Below are 21,965 nucleotides of genomic sequence, written 5' to 3'. Positions count from 1 at the left end.
TTTACAAAGACTAAAATAGGCATGACCAGACTTGGAAAAGTTTTGGTGCCCCAAAAGGACATTTTTGCTTTTGGAAGGGCCAGCGTGGGGGAGGGTGTGTGGAGATTGACAGCCATAGGGGAAGAGATGAAAAGAAATGCCTAATATTACATACAAAGTCACCAACTAAAGTTTCCCAACTATCTTGGTAAATGCCGTTCCAATAAGCTTATAGGATAATTATAACAGTTCCCTTAGGTAAGTAAGAAACATCTGTTGGTAACACATAGCAGGTGTTAACAATTACACATACTGAAATTTTTAAAAACATATTTAATTAAAAGAATTCTGTTTTCTGAAAAGAAAAATATGTTAAATTCAAAGATACTCCTGTTTTGAGCGTGCAGACCACGTAACACACAAAATTGTAAAGCCTAAATCATCTTGGATCAACTAGGTTTCATGTTTGGTTCAGATCATTGCAATCAAAAGTGAATTGGAATTCACTGCACTTTTTACACAATTGGTATTCTGGGCTGAGGAGATGAATACTCATGAAATGGGTATAGCAGAGTTGATTACAGAATATTTTCGCTTTATGGGCAAGGTGGTTGCTGTTAATTGTACCAAATTTAATGGACAGAGCACAAAGACAAATGAGAACTCAGAAAGTAGATTATCCAAATCTTTTTTAACCCTACTTCTGCAGAAGACTTTAAATCACCTGACACAGTCCCTTTGTAACATGTAACATTATCATATGACCCATCTTCAACAGCTTTTAATAACAGCAAATGTTCACTGAACACTTATCATCTATCAGGCAGTTTTCCGTGCCTAGGTAATTTACACAACACCCTTATAACATAGGTACAATTACCCCTATTTTTACAGATTTCGAATAAAAGCAAAGAGTTTGCTTAACCTGTCCAAGGTCATACAGCTTGTAAATAGGTTTAAACATAGGTTCTGGGGCTCTAGGGCTTAACCACTGTACTGTACCATCTCTTGCATGGCTGTCGTCATTGTCGTCGTCATCATCATCACCATTATTTTTTTCTAGCCAAGACCTGGAAGTTATCTGTGCTTGGTTGAAAACTACAAATGTTTCAGAGTTAATATCATTGTTAAAAGTGAAAATTGGAAATGAGAGCAATCACATTTTCCTAGATGCACCTGCTTGTTAGCTCTTTCTTTCTACCACACCATGAAGGAATTTGTCTGAGCCACAAAGCTAGGATAGCTAGAAAAGGGGATCCCTAGTACAGGAGGGTCAGGAACAGGAGGTAGTCAACATACACTTGAGAGTAACACAGAATAGAAAGCTGCCATTTTCTACATCAAGGTAAACATGCCATGGGTAGATGAGGCTAGACCAGTCTCAGAGGTCAAGATAATATAATCAGGATGTTACCTGTCTTTGATATTTTATAACTTGCTTCCATACGATGGTATGGAAACAAAGAGAGCAGTATGTGTCAAGGTAGGCGTTCGCTGGTCTAAAATACCTACCCTTATACAAGATGGTGACTCTAGGTCAACTGCCAAATAGTTAAGGAACTCTTTAGTCTTGGAATTATGATGGCAAGCCAGGCCAAAGCCATAGTGGATAAAGCAGTTATCCTAAATATAGACCACAAAATGCGATATTTACCACCTCATATTACCGCAGAAAAATTTCCAAGATGTTCTTCCTTCCACAACCTCAATGGCTTGCCGCCATCACCACAGCATCACTTCCAGATATTGGGGTCCTTGTGAACCTAAATCATTCCAGATGAAGTCATCTTAAAGGGAACTTTCACCCCACAAGAGTGTGCCTGTATTTTCAGTATATAATTGTACTTAAACTGAAGGGCTCAGAGTGGTGATAGCCACAGAAGAATATGGTCAAATGAGACGCATAAATAATGTGCTTGTCCTCAATCTAGAAGGCACAGTGGAAGCCCCAGGAATTTTTAGTTGCATGATAGCTTAGGTTAATTACACAACACTTGCTAAAACATTGCTAAGGACATCAAGTTTTTCACAGCCCAAGTTTGTTGGAGCTGCTAGGTTGTCTGAAAGTTAATCGCAACTTAGAATGCCTATATTCTTCTTAGAGTATCCTCAATTTTCTGTGAATAATAGCAGGGACTAGAAGAAACAGAAATCACATCTGAGGCAGCAATTGGTACATGAGAAGAAAATATGAGAGAAAAACAAAATATGGGAGAAGAAGTTGCCTAGAAAGAGGCAGGTAACTTCATTAAAAAAAAAAAAAAAATCACCGAGCACCGACAACGTGTGTGGCATCGTACTAGGCATTTCTAAATTCTTTCTGCCTGAGAGATTTGGGTGTGTGAAAAATTTGTTCACTGCTCTTTATTCCTTGTTTAATGCCCAATTTATTAAAACATACAACTCTAACAAATGCAATTTCTCTAAACATTTGTACACCGTTTAAACAGCTAATAAAGCAAAACTTGTAAATTTAATAAATCAGATCCAACCATTTAAACATTGATTAGAAGCTTAATCAAATTTTTCTAAACATTTCAATAAAATCCAATGTAATGAGCCTCAAGTATTTTAAAATAAGACAGAAATTCTCACATCGAGTCAAAACATTTTTTAAAAGGCTTAAAGCTGTAACAAAATTATTGATTTAAATTAATATTTCTAGGTTTTGTTTCATATCTTCTTGAGGTTACCTTAATAGTAAGTAATTCCTTTNAAAGGACATTTTTGCTTTTGGAAGGGCCAGCGTGGGGGAGGGTGTGTGGAGATTGACAGCCATAGGGGAAGAGATGAAAAGAAATGCCTAATATTACATACAAAGTCACCAACTAAAGTTTCCCAACTATCTTGGTAAATGCCGTTCCAATAAGCTTATAGGATAATTATAACAGTTCCCTTAGGTAAGTAAGAAACATCTGTTGGTAACACATAGCAGGTGTTAACAATTACACATACTGAAATTTTTAAAAACATATTTAATTAAAAGAATTCTGTTTTCTGAAAAGAAAAATATGTTAAATTCAAAGATACTCCTGTTTTGAGCGTGCAGACCACGTAACACACAAAATTGTAAAGCCTAAATCATCTTGGATCAACTAGGTTTCATGTTTGGTTCAGATCATTGCAATCAAAAGTGAATTGGAATTCACTGCAATTTTTACACAATTGGTATTCTGGGCTGAGGAGATGAATACTCATGAAATGGGTATAGCAGAGTTGATTACAGAATATTTTCGCTTTATGGGCAAGGTGGTTGCTGTTAATTGTACCAAATTTAATGGACAGAGCACAAAGACAAATGAGAACTCAGAAAGTAGATTATCCAAATCTTTTTTAACCCTACTTCTGCAGAAGACTTTAAATCACCTGACACAGTCCCTTTGTAACATGTAACATTATCATATGACCCATCTTCAACAGCTTTTAATAACAGCAAATGTTCACTGAACACTTATCATCTATCAGGCAGTTTTCCGTGCCTAGGTAATTTACACAACACCCTTATAACATAGGTACAATTACCCCTATTTTTACAGATTTCGAATAAAAGCAAAGAGTTTGCTTAACCTGTCCAAGGTCATACAGCTTGTAAATAGGTTTAAACATAGGTTCTGGGGCTCTAGGGCTTAACCACTGTACTGTACCATCTCTTGCATGGCTGTCGTCATTGTCGTCGTCATCATCATCACCATTATTTTTTTCTAGCCAAGACCTGGAAGTTATCTGTGCTTGGTTGAAAACTACAAATGTTTCAGAGTTAATATCATTGTTAAAAGTGAAAATTGGAAATGAGAGCAATCACATTTTCCTAGATGCACCTGCTTGTTAGCTCTTTCTTTCTACCACACCATGAAGGAATTTGTCTGAGCCACAAAGCTAGGATAGCTAGAAAAGGGGATCCCTAGTACAGGAGGGTCAGGAACAGGAGGTAGTCAACATACACTTGAGAGTAACACAGAATAGAAAGCTGCCATTTTCTACATCAAGGTAAACATGCCATGGGTAGATGAGGCTAGACCAGTCTCAGAGGTCAAGATAATATAATCAGGATGTTACCTGTCTTTGATATTTTATAACTTGCTTCCATACGATGGTATGGAAACAAAGAGAGCAGTATGTGTCAAGGTAGGCGTTCGCTGGTCTAAAATACCTACCCTTATACAAGATGGTGACTCTAGGTCAACTGCCAAATAGTTAAGGAACTCTTTAGTCTTGGAATNATTTTCTACATCAAGGTAAACATGCCATGGGTAGATGAGGCTAGACCAGTCTCAGAGGTCAAGATAATATAATCAGGATGTTACCTGTCTTTGATATTTTATAACTTGCTTCCATACGATGGTATGGAAACAAAGAGAGCAGTATGTGTCAAGGTAGGCGTTCGCTGGTCTAAAATACCTACCCTTATACAAGATGGTGACTCTAGGTCAACTGCCAAATAGTTAAGGAACTCTTTAGTCTTGGAATTATGATGGCAAGCCAGGCCAAAGCCATAGTGGATAAAGCAGTTATCCTAAATATAGACCACAAAATGCGATATTTACCACCTCATATTACCGCAGAAAAATTTCCAAGATGTTCTTCCTTCCACAACCTCAATGGCTTGCCGCCATCACCACAGCATCACTTCCAGATATTGGGGTCCTTGTGAACCTAAATCATTCCAGATGAAGTCATCTTAAAGGGAACTTTCACCCCACAAGAGTGTGCCTGTATTTTCAGTATATAATTGTACTTAAACTGAAGGGCTCAGAGTGGTGATAGCCACAGAAGAATATGGTCAAATGAGACGCATAAATAATGTGCTTGTCCTCAATCTAGAAGGCACAGTGGAAGCCCCAGGAATTTTTAGTTGCATGATAGCTTAGGTTAATTACACAACACTTGCTAAAACATTGCTAAGGACATCAAGTTTTTCACAGCCCAAGTTTGTTGGAGCTGCTAGGTTGTCTGAAAGTTAATCGCAACTTAGAATGCCTATATTCTTCTTAGAGTATCCTCAATTTTCTGTGAATAATAGCAGGGACTAGAAGAAACAGAAATCACATCTGAGGCAGCAATTGGTACATGAGAAGAAAATATGAGAGAAAAACAAAATATGGGAGAAGAAGTTGCCTAGAAAGAGGCAGGTAACTTCATTAAAAAAAAAAAAAAAATCACCGAGCACCGACAACGTGTGTGGCATCGTACTAGGCATTTCTAAATTCTTTCTGCCTGAGAGATTTGGGTGTGTGAAAAATTTGTTCACTGCTCTTTATTCCTTGTTTAATGCCCAATTTATTAAAACATACAACTCTAACAAATGCAATTTCTCTAAACATTTGTACACCGTTTAAACAGCTAATAAAGCAAAACTTGTAAATTTAATAAATCAGATCCAACCATTTAAACATTGATTAGAAGCTTAATCAAATTTTTCTAAACATTTCAATAAAATCCAATGTAATGAGCCTCAAGTATTTTAAAATAAGACAGAAATTCTCACATCGAGTCAAAACANTTTAGAAGCTTAATCAAATTTTTCTAAACATTTCAATAAAATCCAATGTAATGAGCCTCAAGTATTTTAAAATAAGACAGAAATTCTCACATCGAGTCAAAACATTTTTTAAAAGGCTTAAAGCTGTAACAAAATTATTGATTTAAATTAATATTTCTAGGTTTTGTTTCATATCTTCTTGAGGTTACCTTAATAGTAAGTAATTCCTTTTGAAAAATAGAGGATATTGTCTCAACTCATTGAGGTTACAAGGTCTGTATTGTTGACTATATGAGCCCTGGATGGGGCATGAAAATGAACAGCTCTGGGGTGCCTGGGTGGCTCAGTCGTTAAGCGTCCGACTTTGGCCCAGGGCATGATCCCAGGGTCCTGAGATCGAGCCCCGCATCAGGTTCCCTGCTCTGCTGGGAGCCTGCTTCTTCCTCTCTCAGACACCCTGCTTGTGTTCTCTCTCTCGCTGGCTGTCTCTCTGTCAAATAAATAAATAAAATATTAAAAAAAAAAAAAAAAGAAAATGAACAGCTCTGTTCTAAATGATTCAAACTTGAGCCAGTGCTTATCAAATTGGCCAACAATTTAATAATCATGCTTTTCTTGTTTTACTTCAGTGGAACTTTTTTTTTAAGTCCAAGTATTTCAAATAGATGATAATTTCCTATAACTCAGTGCTTCTCCCCAGGTTGATATGTGTTAGCACCATTGGAAACTTGTGTATGCCATTTTATATTCCATTATAAGCTATAGGATCATTTAGAGATTTTTTTATCTCCTGAGAAATAAGGAATTGAATCTATTGAGTCAGATTTCCTATTAGGACATTTGGCTAGTCCTCTGTCCTGCATAAATCACTGGATCCTCTTTTGAACTGATTATAATGCATTACCACCTGTGTTGATTAGTGTTTCGCATTTTTGGTATGGTTTGATTTATAATTCTCTACATTTAATCTTCTCTACTTAGAAGATAGAGACAAATATAAATTGATACTGTATAAATGTGTATACATTCAGTCGAAGGAACAGGGCAGATATAGCATTACATTTAGCTTTTTTGTATTATAACTCTATGTATAATTTACTGTATAACTTTCCCCTTTTGAATTCAGTTGTAAACTCATGGCTTTCATAGAATCAAATTCATTGCAGGTGGATTTAGTAGTAGGTTATATTTCAAGTGTGTGTGTGTGTGTTGCGGTTTTTACTATAGGTGTCAATCAAAAAGTTTGTTTTGAAAGACACCACCTTAGAAAACCAGAAAGCCAAAAATAAAGGGCTTTATTAGAGGAAATTCAGAGTGCAGTACAAGGTGAGAAAAAGGTGAAGTGTTCCAGAAAGGGGTACTCAACCTGAAAATTACAGGGACCAAGCAACCACAGTAACAGAAATCACTTCGAGAAAGAGTATCAGTACTGTGCCTTAGTTGGACACTGAAAAGAAGAGAATAAAGAAATGGAAGAGTAAGTCAAGAGCTGAGACCATGACTTAACAACCCATATCGGGAAGGGTTTACCTCACTCTTCATAGGGATGTTTGACGAGACCGTATTTATGCTACTTCTCTATCATCAGGTTTATGCAGATCTTGATTACTTCTTAGAGAAACATGCTTATTATTTACCTTAAAGCATAGTTTTCTTAGTCCTCATTAACCCTTCATGTCCGTTTCCATTTAAGTGGTGTCTTCTGTCAGGGCACGTTAGGAAAGGCTTCACAATAGGCACTTAAATTCAGTCTTAAAGAACCATTGGAAGATGGAAGGAATGTTGATGTTTTTACAGGGATCACTCTTAATTTAAATTAAGTTCACCAAGCAATTAGTTTCATGATGACTCAACCAGCCAACAGGAAATAGAAAGCCAACGAAGATCTTCAAAAAGCATATGGCATAACAAAGGTCAAAGTTCAAGAAGATGGACTCAAACTGAAATGTACAAGGTGGGCTAAGGAGGGACATGAGGGGATGTGGACAGTTCAGTCAAGAGGCCCTTGTAAAAATCAAGGAAAGAGATACGCACCTACACACCATAGTGACTGGAGAAGGAAAGGGGGGAAGCAATGGAAAAGATGCAAATTTCACTTGACTAAGTGTGAAGAGAACAACAGAGAAGAGTCAAATGTGACTCTGAGATTTGGCGATTTTTACCCTAAATTACTACAGTTAATGTAGCAAACAGACCTAGAAAAGAGAGAATAAAAAGAAATGCATGCTCTCTGATGAATCCTTGAATGTGAGGGGCACTGTATTTCTCAGGAAAGCATAGAGTTCTATTCCTGCCTCAAAAATTCTTTGAGATTTTAAGGAAAAAAGAAACGTAATACTAGGGGTCAGTGTGGCAGAGCTTGCTAGCTTTCCACTCAGGATCCGTATTCCCCTCCATTCTTGCTTACAACATGTGGGGCAGCGCGACGCCAAAGCAAAACGTGCACGTCACAGCTCTTTTTGCATCTACGGATGGCCATTTGACACAGTTCTGGACAATGGGATATAAAAATGAGTTGATGGAAGATGTCTGGGCAATGTTCGGCTTTCCTGAGAGTCACTCTACTCCTTCCTCCTTATTGCTTCCTTTGTCTTTCTGCCCGGAACACAAATGAGAGCTAGAAGTGGACCAACTAAAGCACAGATGATGGAGAAGATGAAACTGCAAACTAAGCGTGCCTGGGCCTGATGGAATTGTGGCGCCACCAATGGGGAGCGGATTTGAACAGACTTGAACTTCAACCGTCCTGCTTACTTCTGGGCACCTAGTCACTGCGGTTGGGTTACCTCTTGTCACTGCGGCTGGGTTTCTGTTACGTGCAGTCAAAAACAATCCCAAACTGGGGCTCCTGCCTGGGGGGCTTAGTCCGTTGAGCATGCAACTTGATTTTGGCTCTGGTCATGATCTTGGAACCCTGGGATGGAGCCCTGCATTAGGCTCCCTGCTCCGTGGGGAAGTTGGCTTGTCTCCCTCTCCCTATGTCCCTCCCCCTCCTTTCTCTCTCTCTCTCTGTCTCTTTCTCCCAGATAAATAAATAAATAAATCTTTAAAAAAAAAAAAATCCCTGACTGATACACTTGCTTGTAGAAACTTGGGAAATATAATGATTTCAGCCTCAGCCTGATTCCGAGAAGGGAATTTTGCACTGAGTTTATAAGGCCCAACATTATGATTCCTTCTCCCTCCAATTCAGGTCCTTCCTGTCACATAAGAACCCATAATCCTCTAACAAGAGAAGCAAGAAGGTAAGTTTTCCAGCATTTGTGTCTTATTTTCTTTCTGATCTTACCTGAGCCCCAAACTCTACCCTGATTTTTGACATAAAGTTAGCATTTCCATTAGAATATTACAATGTGTCTACTGTTACATACGGTCAGTGGGGAAGGCTGGGTTCTTATTAGATTGTCATAAAATAATATAGGCAGAAGGATGCAGGGAAATAGCAAGATATTTTCAAGTAATTAGTTGGAACCACAGACAAATCCAAAAGAAAGCCATTGTGCAAATGTCAGGCCATTCAAGGTTATTTCACCTTGAGGAGATAATGTCAGATCCCTGCTTTGGATATAAAGGAAGTTTTGAAAGTCTTTCTGCAAGTCCCAAAATCCTGTCTGAAGATCATTCCTGATCTATGAAGTTTTGCTCTTGTCCTCAGAAAAAAAGGAAAAACAAAGATAATATTTACATATATTTTACATAACTATATTTACTCAAAAATAGTTCTTTAATATGATATTTACCTTTCCTACTTTTTGGGGAGCAGACAATTAGCCTTTCCTTTATGAAAACATGGTGGTGATAGGTAATAAGTTTTGTTTTTTATTATCTCAGAGAAATAATCACCCACTTCATCTTGTTTTCCTGATAAAAATTTATGTATATATTTAAATATGAATACACAAATTTGTGAAATCCATTAATTTTGTTTTCTTTGGCTATGAATCCAAAATCTGGTTTCAACCTTGTGCCCGTCAAATAAAAACTCTCCATTTTATAACTACCTTCCAACCTAATCTTATGCTTCACTCCAAGTGCTATCGATTCCTCTGTCGGCAGAAAAGTTCACTTAATAATCTACTATTTTCCAAGGCATCATCTCAAGAGTACTTCTTTCCATTTCTTTTTCCTTCCTCCCTGTGCTTCCAGGAACACGTATTTAGTACTTTCCACACAGCCATCACTGTCTGAAGTTCAGGAGCAATGTCAGGAGAGGAAAGTGGGGGAGAGGAAAGAAGAAAGAAATGCAAAGGCTCCAAGATTTACAAGACATACTTTGTTCTCGAGTAGCAGACAGTCCATTGGGGAAGCAAGAGAGAGAGGCCCCAGAGCAGCGTATTGTTTATTAGGGTGTGGACAGGATTCTCTCAGAGCAGAGAAAGGAGGGCCTAATTCTGAGAGTATGAGCTGCAAGTTCTGAGAAAAAGCAGCTGAGTCTTGAGAAGTGGACGTGATTCCAGTGGATTAGGGAAAGGAAGGAAAGCTCTTCCAAGCCTGTGCAAAGACCTCAAGGTATGAGAAATTCTGGTGGGTTAAAGGAACTACAATTGGCAGGTAGAGGGGTGATAGATTAAAATCCAATGATGAAGGGTCTTGTCCCTGCAGACCAGGTTGGAGAGTGGTCGCCAAATCTGTAGAGCTTTAAAAACACAGATGTGTATGTGCGTGTGTATAGACAGTTCAACTCAGTAAGTATGTCCTCACGCCCGATGATCTATGCATTTGAAAAACTCCGTAGTAATTTTCAGGATTAATCAGGTGTGGATATCCCTGCCACAGAAGATTAGGAGCCTCTGAAAGATTTCAAGGCAGGGGGAGCCATGATCAGATTTACATTTGGGGACCTTCAATCTGGTGGTTTGATGAAAGCTCCAGCGAAGGCAGCTGAGACCACAGGCTGGGGACCAAGCTGATACAGTTAAAAAGAATGTGGATTTAAAAGCAGTAGCGTAGAGCTGGAGAGAAGGTACACTTCAAAGACACAGTACAGGAGGGCGTGGTAGTTTGTTGGGGAAGAAGATGAGTTTTAGACTCATTGCTTTTGAATTGCCTTGGAGAGGAACTTGGAAATATAAGTATTTATACGTTAAAAGAGAATTCATGATGAGAAACCTGAAGAAAAAGTTTCACACACCTGGATGGTAAAGGTAATACCTTGAACTCTTTAAGTTGCATTACTTACACAACCTATTGAAATCAGAAGGCAAAGCTTACCTCCTCAAGCACAAAAATCTCACGTAAAACGTTAAATTTAATCTGAAGTTGACGAGATCTACAAGAGTTAATGAATTGAAGAAATGAGAGTGACAGATTGTGTGTTTCCCTACCCTACTGCGTTAATTTGAATTAAGGTGTCATTTCAGGATTGCCTTTCTGGTACCAAAGCAGAAGGCGAACTGGAATTATCAGTTTGTATTCGTCCCATACGATCCCCAGGACTATTCTTTAATGTCTTTACTTCTCTCAAAAACATTTCTTGCACTTGTCCCTCAAAAAAAAGCTGTTGGGGCTACAACTAAATAGAATCGATGATTCTGAAATTTTTGATTTCATTTATACACTTAGTTCTTTCACACAAAGTGAACCTCATGAAAAGTACAATGACAGATGGTAATGTATCAGTGTTACAGATTACTTAGAGCCTTGCTTCAAAGTCACAGTATAAAACTAAATGGATAAAATTGGTTTTTAACTCTTCCAGGAAAGTGTCCCCAGACAAGGAAATAGTGTCCTATATAGATGCTACCCCAGTGAGAGGCACAACTAGTGGGTCCCTGGCTTTTAGGTAAGAGCACACATCTAGGCCAAGTTCCTGACATTCTACCCAGGCTTTAGAAGGAGACCAAAAAAGTCCCCCCAGTGGTTGACAGCCTTCTTCAACCAACATTTCTCCCTTCAAGCCTAAATCCTTTGTGTTGCACTTTCAGCCTTGACCCTTCCCTTCTGCCTTTAGTGGTCATAGATAAAAATGTTTATCAACTATTCCCGGAATAAAAACCTCAACATGCTCATAGATCATCTTGAAATCTTTCCTCATCCAGAAGAATCCCCAATCTTTTGACCTTTCCTCAAAGGTCTTCTTTTCCAAAACTTGGGTAATCTTGTTGGCTTTCCTCTGAACATTTCTGATGCTTTCACGTGTATGTATGTTTGGTTGTGGAACTCAGAGGTGGGCTCCACAGTCTGCCTGGTGTGAAATGTATTAAAGGCCATAGTTAATGAGCACCACATCTTACATTGCTGCTTTATGGATGAAGTCAATATCATGCTTCTTTTTTTCTAATGCAAAGGCAACTTTACTCATTCATGGCCAATTTGCATGATTCCACCATGGACCAGAGGTATTTTCCCAGGCATTGCTGGGGAATTCCCATGATATTTGCATAGTCAAATTTTCTCTGCTTTGTCACAAGTGAACATCTGTGTCCATATCTAAGATGTTAAAATTTGATCCAGCACAATTGGTATGTCTTCTATTCACACTAAGATTCTTTAGAAGTCTTAGTATTTTCCCCAAATTGCTAAATATCCCTATCTTTTCCAGACATGTTTTGTCAGCCAGCTGTGTATTTTAAACACCAAACCCACAGACGACTCTTATGAAAGTCACTTATTAATCGATAACCATCTTTTAGGTATAATTTTCAGTTTTGCATCTACTTGGGGAACTGGAGGTGAGCTAGGAAAAAAATAAGAAGAGTTACGGCAACAGGGGGACCAAAACAAAAGGCAGAGTTTTTTAAATGCTGGAAAATAAGAGAACCAGAAAGGGAATCCATAAGGGAATCAAACCTGAAAGAGACCAGGGGCAGACACTGAGTTCAAGGTCAAAGGTTAGGATCCAGGTTATCAAAGTAAGAACAGTAAGAACACTTAAAGGGTACATGGGGTGGGGGAGAGCAGACACAGGGTGATTATCCAAGAACAATTGTTCCCACAAATAATTTAGATTTCCAGTATGAGCAGATCTGGTAGGGTTCAGGGATATGAAAGCCTGGCTTAAAAGCCTGGGAGAACAGACCAAAGCTAGGTGGTACAGACGAGTATCCACATTGACTGCCTAGAATTCTCTCAGAGGATCAAATGACAGAGAAAGTTCAGGTTAAGAATGGATATCATTTCCCATTGGTTCTACCAAGTCTAGCACTCTCTCTCTCAAAAAAAGTCATTGTTTAGAAAAATAATTCAAAACTTTTCTTATTATTCTGCAATTCTATTTCTTGAATTAAAAAGCATAGCCTATATATTCTTTGAGGTGGAGGTTATTTCTGGCTTTTAAAAAAGCCATCCTTATCCCTGCTCTACTCAATACATAAGGGAACATTTAGCCTCGTGTTTCATATGCCATCCCTTACTATATGCAGCCCCCTAGAATACATAATAAAAAGATAAATGAAAAGCACATTAGAAATGTACCTAGCGGTGGGAATCCAGCCAGTGTTGATTGCAGATGTTTTGTTTGAGTCAGAGGCTATATTGTGGGAGAGAAATGCCCTTTATACAAATGATAGTATTGCTAGAGAATTCTGGGAGGAAAGAACATAAACAAATACCATCTTTATCTCAAATATGCATATCAAATATATGTATTTCATATTATTTTCTTCTCGATTATCCTATTTGTTACAAATAGATTGTATTTATTTATCAATTTCAGTTACTCTTTTTGGCTTATTTTTATCAATACTTCATTGTTACGTGGAGTAACAAGTTAAAGACTGGCTCAGTTTGAGTTGGCACTCCACTGCCTCAAGTATAAAATTCCATAGTTTTCCAAACCTGAAATGATAAACGTCTTCGTCTCCCTTTCTGGACTCATCTCCTTCCACCTTAACGCCATGCCCTACGCTCCAGCCACACAACTTTTCCCTCTTCCCTAAATAGGCGTCTTCTACGTTGCCTCCTGCTTCTGTGTCTGCTGAGTCCTCTGCTTGGAATGTCTCAACTTTTTTTTTTTCTCTGCCTGGAAAACACCTACTCACTTGCTAAGTTCCTGCTATTCAGAAATTGCGTGGGGAAAGCCTCTCTAATCTTGAAGACTGAGTTACATGTACCCTTTTCGGTATTCTTTTACCAGAGAACTCACGCTCCTGTAATATAATCGGTTGCAAATATGTTTTGCAGCCTTCACCAGACTGTGATCACACGAAGAGTTCTTGCACAGAATCTTGCACGATATCTTGCACAGAATAGTTGCTTAATAAAGATTCAGTGAGTTAATCATTCACTTGGACAATGAGATTTACCATTCTGGAATGTTTACACAATCCTGAAATCTCCAGATCAATAACTCATGGCTAAAGTATTCAATACTGATCCAAAGAGGCTGAAGAGCTAGGAGAAAAAGATTTAGGAAAAAATTAACCGAGAATGAAGCAAGGCTCAATTTAAAGTATGGCTCGTGGAAAAGCAAGCAGATGTTCCTGTTTCCAGGGGAACCCATAGAGACGAAGGGGTGGCTGGGTCTCCCAACAGATCAATCGAAGTGACATGGCGACAGGTGAGGCTGATTCCCCAAATCAAGAGTGTGAAGCCTCTATTTCACACCCAGAGGCTGTCGTAAACTGTGCCCACCTTCACCTTTAACGCTTTTGCCTGACAAGTGAACAAGAAAGTGGAATGCCGGATTATCCATGATGCTCTAAAATGGACACAAATTTGAGTCTTCTCAAAACAAAACCAGAAAGTCAGACTCATTTCTTGAAACATAAGTTAACAAAATCCAATCAGCTCAACTCACCAGCTTGGTTCTTCAGGTGGCAGGAAGAAGAGAGAGGTTCTCTGGAGGCCAGAGCTCCCAAGCTGTGGTGCCAGGTTTTCTTCAGATTCACCTGACATTCTGCAAGAGGACATTTCTTGTTATTAATAATCTCTTGTGGGATTTGTGGCAGGTCCTAGGTGAGCCACACAAAAGTTTATACGTTGGGTACAAAAGTGACTCCGAATATGAAGAGGAGAAAGACATGCTCTAGTTCTTTCTGGATTGTTGTGTAGACAGAAAGTCAAGTGAAATGAGCAATGAATCACATGAAGCTGCAGACTGGTCAGAATGTTCCCGTAGGAATATGCCGTGGGCGGGTGGGAGAGACCCTTTCCCTAATCCACCCTCTGGAAATGGCAGGATCCTACGTTGTTTGGAATAAGAACCTGCAATGGAGATGAACCGTTGTGGACCCCTGAACACGTCTACTCAGCATAGTTAAAATGGCTAATTATCCCTGATGATAAAATCAACTGTTTATGCTTCTGTTTCATAGCTCACAGTTCCCTTTCTCCCTCTGTTGAAAAATATCACACATTAATAAACATAAACAAAAAATATTTCTGGTCTAAAATTAAACCCTATAGCTTTGATGGATCATTAAACCCCACTCAGAGATTCTTTCCTGGGTCCAATCTGAAGTTTTTGTGGTGAGAATGTTAATTTTGGAACTCTCAGCAACCATTTTAGCTCAATTTCTTTGACAGCGACGCCGAGGGACGCAGAGGGAATGAAACACTTCACAGGCTGGCCTTGGTGCTTTTTATGCCACAAGCAAGCAAACAAGAACAAGATTATAGTGGCCCTGAATGGAATCAGAAATGGAAGAGGGCTTTTCTTCCCACCCACCCCTGCCCCCCACAAGAGGCTTCTTGAAGAAAAACAACTTTAAGATGCAATCCGTATCAGGGAAGCCACTCGACACCTGCTCGAAGTTCCTGTGATTTTGCAATCCATCCTGAGTATCAACACCTGAAGATAGAGCCGCTGAACTTGTTTCCTCCTGGACATGACTAACTGCCTGGTTTTGAATCCAGGAAGCTGGAGGCACCCTGGACTCAATGACAGACACATAGGAGATGCCAAGGGCGGCTTTCAATTTGAGCCTGAAGTTCTACATTTTAAGAAGACAAATGAACAGCATTACCTGTTTACTTCAATATTGACAAAGGAAAAGCCTGTGGCCCCCTTGCACCTGTTAACACTTGCTCCTTATACTGATGTGACCCGTGCAGCTGCTCATTTCAATTAGCCCAGGGCCAGTCTTGGCATTTACCCACAGAAACAATACCACACAAAGAAGTGCCTCTGTGCATTCGTGCTGGCATTTTTCCAAGTCACACTCAGCTTCTGCACATTTTACCAACCTGTCTCCCTGAGTGCAAGGTCTGGGCATTTCAGTCCCTAAAAACTAGATGCTGGACACTTAGGTCCCAAACAGCTAAAGGAGTCCTTCTGTTTCACTTAATGATTCTTTTTCAGTTTCCTTCCTAAGACATCAGTTCTTCGCACCTCTATTTATTCTTTTCCTCAACTCTCATTCTTTTCTTTGTACCTTCCTACGAGAGACCCTCAGAAATGACATGGTTCTCCCTTTTTTAGCAACCACAGCAAAAAAGATGAAAGAACATGGATGTTAAGAATTCTCCTGATTTGTCAAATAAAAAAAAAAAAAATCTAAATAGAAAGTGATTGCCCAGCTCATGTCTCTTTTGCTTCAGCGTTAAGTTTGTTTTCAACATTAGGCCCTCACCTAGAAGGAATTACAAACCCTCCCACTGCAACTCATCTCTATCATCACTTTGGTTGGGGGGGGGCGGAGGCAGGGCGGAGACAATGCTTTTGCCTCTACTTAGTGATGAAAACATCCACAGCAGCCCCCTCCCTGAATTGCTACTAAAAGCATCACCATTCTCTGCCTCTCCTTCCTGAGCACCATCAGACATTACTTTTTCATATGAGTTATATTGAATGTGCCCTTTTATGACATGCCTAAGAGATGCTTAGAGACATTTCTTTATTCACTCCCCAAGTCTTCACTGATGCTAGCGCTGGAAATTTATCACCTCATAGGCAAAGACCATGCTCTTACTTTTAGTGAAGCTCTAATCTTGCCGAGAGACATTTGATATATGCCCCGTGCTGGAAAAGTTTTTTTTTTTTTCATTCAGATAATGAGGGGTGGGCACCTCCAAAACTACTTGAGTGTGAGATTGCACACGGACGGGGAACAATCCTCCCCAGCCCACGGTGGAGAGTTACTTCCTTTTGCTTCATGAGAGAAAATGAGCCGGCTCACTGGGTCTGTCTTGTGTCTACGCAACCATCTGGAACAACATGTCAAGGGGTAGGCAGACATGTTTACCATGCCTTCACCGCTTCCATAAACTGGCCTCAGTGGGTAACTTCTCTCCCATTTGCCAGGAGATACATCTGCAGACAATCTTGTTTTTCAGTCTGAGTGTTTACACATTTAGGAAGAGGGCAGGTTCTATAAAACTCCTATATCTGTATGTATTTGTTTTGCTGTCAAGTTCCCTGTAGTTTTTCCTTGTTTGAGTACTGAGCTTGTAGCAGGTGTCTGGAACAATTAACAGAAGCAGGGATACCGATAGTGGGCAAAGGGTGGGAGAATGTAAAACAAAGGCTTGACATTTTAAAAAACAAAGACCCTTAAAAAATACACTTAAGAACGGCGGACTAGAACACACCCATAGCGTTATATTGAATCTATTATAATTAAGCTCTGAATAGGTGCCTTGACTGTAAAATATTAGCCCGAGTGTAAAAACATCACTTTTTATGAATATATTTTATATGATTTCTTTTTAATGCTAAAACCGTATTTTATAGGACCCGGAAAGCTTGAAAAATGAGACATATATCAGATCTTTCCATGCAAATGACAGAATCAGTCCATTCTGTTTGCTCTGGGTTGCGAAAACACACATACAGAGAGAACAACCAGGAATGCTTTGAGCGTTTTTGCTATTTGCAGAAACTTATAATCAGATGGAGGGAGTCTTTTTGCTTCTGTGTGGGTGACTAAGATAGTTAATTGGAGCTATGCCAAAGAGTCTTTTTCATATCAAAGCAGTTTGGGGAAAATTATATTTATTTGGATGGTTTCACACTTTGAGTTTTGATTTCATTAAAATCAGCATGAATTTACAATTATAGATTTCTAAGTTATTCCATAAGCATAAATGCCAACTCATTTATGTTCTAACAAATAACACAGTCCAAACACTTTGCCTACAGAAGAAGAATTCATCTCAGTCCTCTGTTTTTCATTATTTTAACAAAGGAAGTTTAAATAGGTCTTTCTACTAATATCCATTGACCATCTCTTCAAGGGCCAAGCACCACTAGGGACTAAGGTTATATCAGTGGAGGACATTTGGGCCCTACAGGCAATTTCTACTTTCTTGGTAAAGATGGGTATGTTAAAAAGAATAAAAATATAGTAATTGATAGAATTATGTACCAGTTACTCCCGCATGAAAGAATAGCACTAAATTCTGCTTCGAGGGTCATAGATAGCCTTGCTGAAAATGTAACATTTTAACTAAGCCTTAAAGTATGATTAGAAAGAAGGCATATGGTCAGTAATTTTTCTCTGGGTGTTTGAATTAGCAGAATGTCACCGAGTTGCTAAATAAAGAGACCAGGGAGCTATAAAGAATAGTGAGTAATCTCTGAAGTGGAACAGGTCATCATTGTCACAGGGGTCTGGATACTCTTGGAAAGATGAAAGCAATTTCATAAGAATCGGTAAACAAGAGAGAGAAAGACAGAGAGACACTAACAAAGAAATTGTATCTAAGGTGCCACGAAAGGGGAAAAGAGCCGAGGTAAAGCACAAGGTGTCCTGAAATTACTGGTCATATGTGGAATGAATGAGGTTAAGTGAATTAATGAATACTTCAGGATTCAGGTCAATCGGGCCCCTTCTGTCCCTGAACCACCAGGGCTAAGAGCGCTCATTTGACTTTCATCTTCTAATAGATGTTAAACTGAAATGCCATTCACCCTTTGACCCTCTTCTTCAATCCACATTGACTGTCCCTCGGTGCTTTACAATCCTATTCCTCACGGCAAACCCCTTTCATTCGAGCATAGAGGCCTTCCTGGCCAAGTGATGAGTACATTCACATAATAGGCCTTACTAAGTATTGTTGACTAGAATGTATTGCTAGCACTAAAATGCATATTCTCTACTATCTTTTTACCTAGTGCATCTTGCATTAGGCTTTGCCACTTATCAAAGACGAAATGACTATAAAGTAAAATTCATCATCTGTAGTTATTAAACTACCATGAATTGATAACATCCCCAAGAGAACATATGGCTGGCGTCCTAGATAGATGACATTAGGAAAAAGAAAACGATGCTTCATAAACACTGGATATTTTTCTTTCCTGTATGATAGCCCTCTTGAGTGTAGGCCTTACCTTTAGCTCATTTGGACCAATGTCTGTTTTTATTTTCATTCCTAATATTTTTAAGCTCTGTAAAACAGCTCTCTATCTGTAAGTTCCCCTCCCAAACTCTCCCTCATGATATTGTACCTTCAGTTATGCTTAGCACAAGAGGGTATATTTATGGTTGACTATGGACCATAGGCATTGAGCCTGGCAACGCAGCCTGTGAAAATGCATGGGGTAGCCAATGAAATAAAAAAGATAGACATTGTTTTGCCTGGAGAAAACAAGCCAAAATGATCTGGAATTAATTATTTTGTTAACTGGCAATTTGATTAGGTCTACAATACCCACCCATTCTAAAGCAAGCAGCTCCTCTTCACGCACTCGGTAGCAGAGCAGAGGAGTGAGACTCAAAAGACTTCATTCTGAGTTATCTCATCTATTTCCTGGCTCTCCAAACTTGGATAGATAACCTAACCCCCTTGAGCCTTACACTCCTTTTCTATAAATTGCAGATAACATCACCTTCCTTGCCTGCCTTATATAGTGTTTGGAAAAATCGAGGAAGTTCATGTACATACAGGTAGTGGTGCTGGGCCAGCCCCCAAAGGCTGGTGCAGTTTCCAGGATTAGGGAGAATGACCACAACAAAGACCGTGCAATCTATGTAGGCAAGATGAAGGATACATGGAGATATGATGGGGTGCAGATCCCTGATGGCTTCTTATTCCCCGTGAATGTACTCCTTGAGCTTGGGAGTCTTAACAAACCAATAGAGTAAACTACCCACCAAGTCAGAAGGTTCCAGAACTTACTGTGTTTTAAATCATTTCAGGCTGGGGGAGGAGTGACTGGAATGGGTTACACATGGTCAAATCACCCAAACTTATCGTGTTGGTTCATAATCTCTCGCTGCTCTAATGTTACATAACCATTTCCTTGTTCAAGTTCTCTGACTTACTCAAAATTTTAGTGCAACAAACATGACTGTGGCCTATCACAGTTCCAAAGATTTTTTTAAAATATGTCAATGCAATACATGTTGTCTATTAAGTTCATATGGTTCAGATTTACAAAATACACTTGACTCTTGGACAACACAGGTTTGAACTGCCTGGGTCCACTTACATGTAGATTTTTTTCAGTCCAGCACTGTAAATGTATTTTCTCTTCTTTACGATTTTCTTAGTAATGCTTTCTACTTGCTTTACTGTAAGAATACAGTATATAATACATATAACATACAAAATATGTATTGATTGTTATTATTCTCAGTAAGGTTTCTGGTCAACAGTAAGCTAATAGTAGTTAAGGTTTTGGGGAGTCAAATGTTATATATTGGGGGGAGTCCGTGTCCCTAATTCCTGCATTGTTCAAAGGTCAACTATACTACAATGGCTTCTAACTTATTAAAGAGCTAATTGTCTTTGTGGATTATTCAAGACTTTAGGACTTTTACTTATTCTTTTTCCCCTTTTAGTGTAGTTTTGAAAAGCCACATATATATATATATACACAAAGAGACCAGATATATGATAGTGAGCGAAATTTATATTGCGAGAATGGTTGGAACAAATAAGACCATCATAACATGGGGCACCTAAAAATGGGCCAGGGGAGATATTTTTACTGGTATTTGAGGAACTCGGAATGAAGTACCACCAGTCTCCTCATTTCTCCCCTGAGCTAGACAGTCTTGCAAGCCAGGGCTGCTTCTCCTCGGGACGGATGTAAATGATGACAAATGCAGCAGCAGTAGTTTATCATAAATCATGATTCAGCTCTTTTGGAACCCAAGCCCCCGTTTGCGATAGAGGTGCGAGCTGTCGGAGCAACAAACAGGTTTTAACACACCAGCTGCTGCAGCCCCGCGCGAGCCCCAGGCTTCGAGCCCTCATGACTCATTTTTTCCCCAGTTCCAGCATTCAAAACAATTTCTCCCTTCCTGGCCCACCTTTCACAAGACTCTTTAAAGCAACGTTAGGATTTATCTCTCACTGACTTAAGACCTAAGACCTGGTTGTTATTATATAACGACTTTGCCTAATTTATGGTGATAGAATGAATTCATATTTATGAGTCAAACAGTTTTATGGCCAAGCCTTGGTAGTGAAAAGAAAATCGTGTTTGTACTTTTTAAAGAAAAACCTACTCAGTATCAAAATCTTTCTCTGTTTCATACGAGTTTCCTTTTTCCCAAAGGAAGATAATCTTAACATTATTGTGTAGGAAATTTCTCACCCAGTCTGATTTCCTTCAGTGAGATAGATAATCACAAATGAAAGTTTGTGATACTCCTAAGCAACATACAATACTCGGGGACTGGATGACAGAGTAGAAATAATACTCCAGTGGAGTCAGAAGACCTTTGTTTTAACCTGAGATTTGGTCACGTAGACTTATGTAGCTTCTTTCGGTCTTACATTTCTTACTTAGGAAATGGGTTCCATGGCCGTAAAGTCCCTTCCTGATCAATTTCCTCATCTACAAGATGAATGTAATAACAGTAGCCATCCACAAGGTTGAATGAGGATTAAGCGATATTCAGCACAGAGTTTATTGTAAGAACATTAACAGAAGCTCAACAAATTAAATATTTCTATAATAATTATTTCATTATTTATCCTGGCTATTTACTGTCAAGACTATCATACCACCAAGGTACACATATGCCATCTAGGCATATATTTACTATACATAAGTATATAAGCGATTTATATAATAGTGGCATCTGGACAGTGGGTGTGAAATATACTGGAAATGAAGACCAAAACATTGGAGTTAAAATATCTTAGAAGTTAAGGTTTGATATCGAACGGACTATTAAGGTTTTATAAATACACAAAAACAGCCAAACAAGTTGAACAGGTTTTGTGTCCATTCCCTCTGCTTGGGATTTTTGTGTGTTTGGTATCTGATTGGCAAGGACTGGGGCCTTATGAACGGATGTGGTCAACACCAGCAGCGAATGCGACTTTATATGCGGCCTTGATGGCCATAGTTCCTTGGCCTCAAGCATCATTAATAAGCCCAATATGCTCCTTCAACCTTCACAACCTATTCAGATCCCAAGGAAAGGCACAGTTTGGGGAAACAACACTTCATTTCCAGCTATTTTCCTGCACAAACACGCTTGGAAACACTTGTGATTTTATGCTGTTGAGTTAAAAAAAGTTTTGGACCAAAGAATTGCAGTATGATTCATAAAGACATTAACCTACATTAATGTTTATAGAAAAGGATGCTAATTTGTAAGTTCTTATTTACATGTGCAATTCATATATTCTCCTGTGGAGCAGAAAATTTATTTCCTCATTTTTT

Source organism: Ailuropoda melanoleuca, chromosome 16 (genome assembly GCF_002007445.2).
Source record: "Ailuropoda melanoleuca isolate Jingjing chromosome 16, ASM200744v2, whole genome shotgun sequence".
In the NCBI taxonomy this organism is placed as follows: domain Eukaryota; kingdom Metazoa; phylum Chordata; class Mammalia; order Carnivora; family Ursidae; genus Ailuropoda; species Ailuropoda melanoleuca.
Note: the sequence above shows the minus strand (reverse complement) of the source record.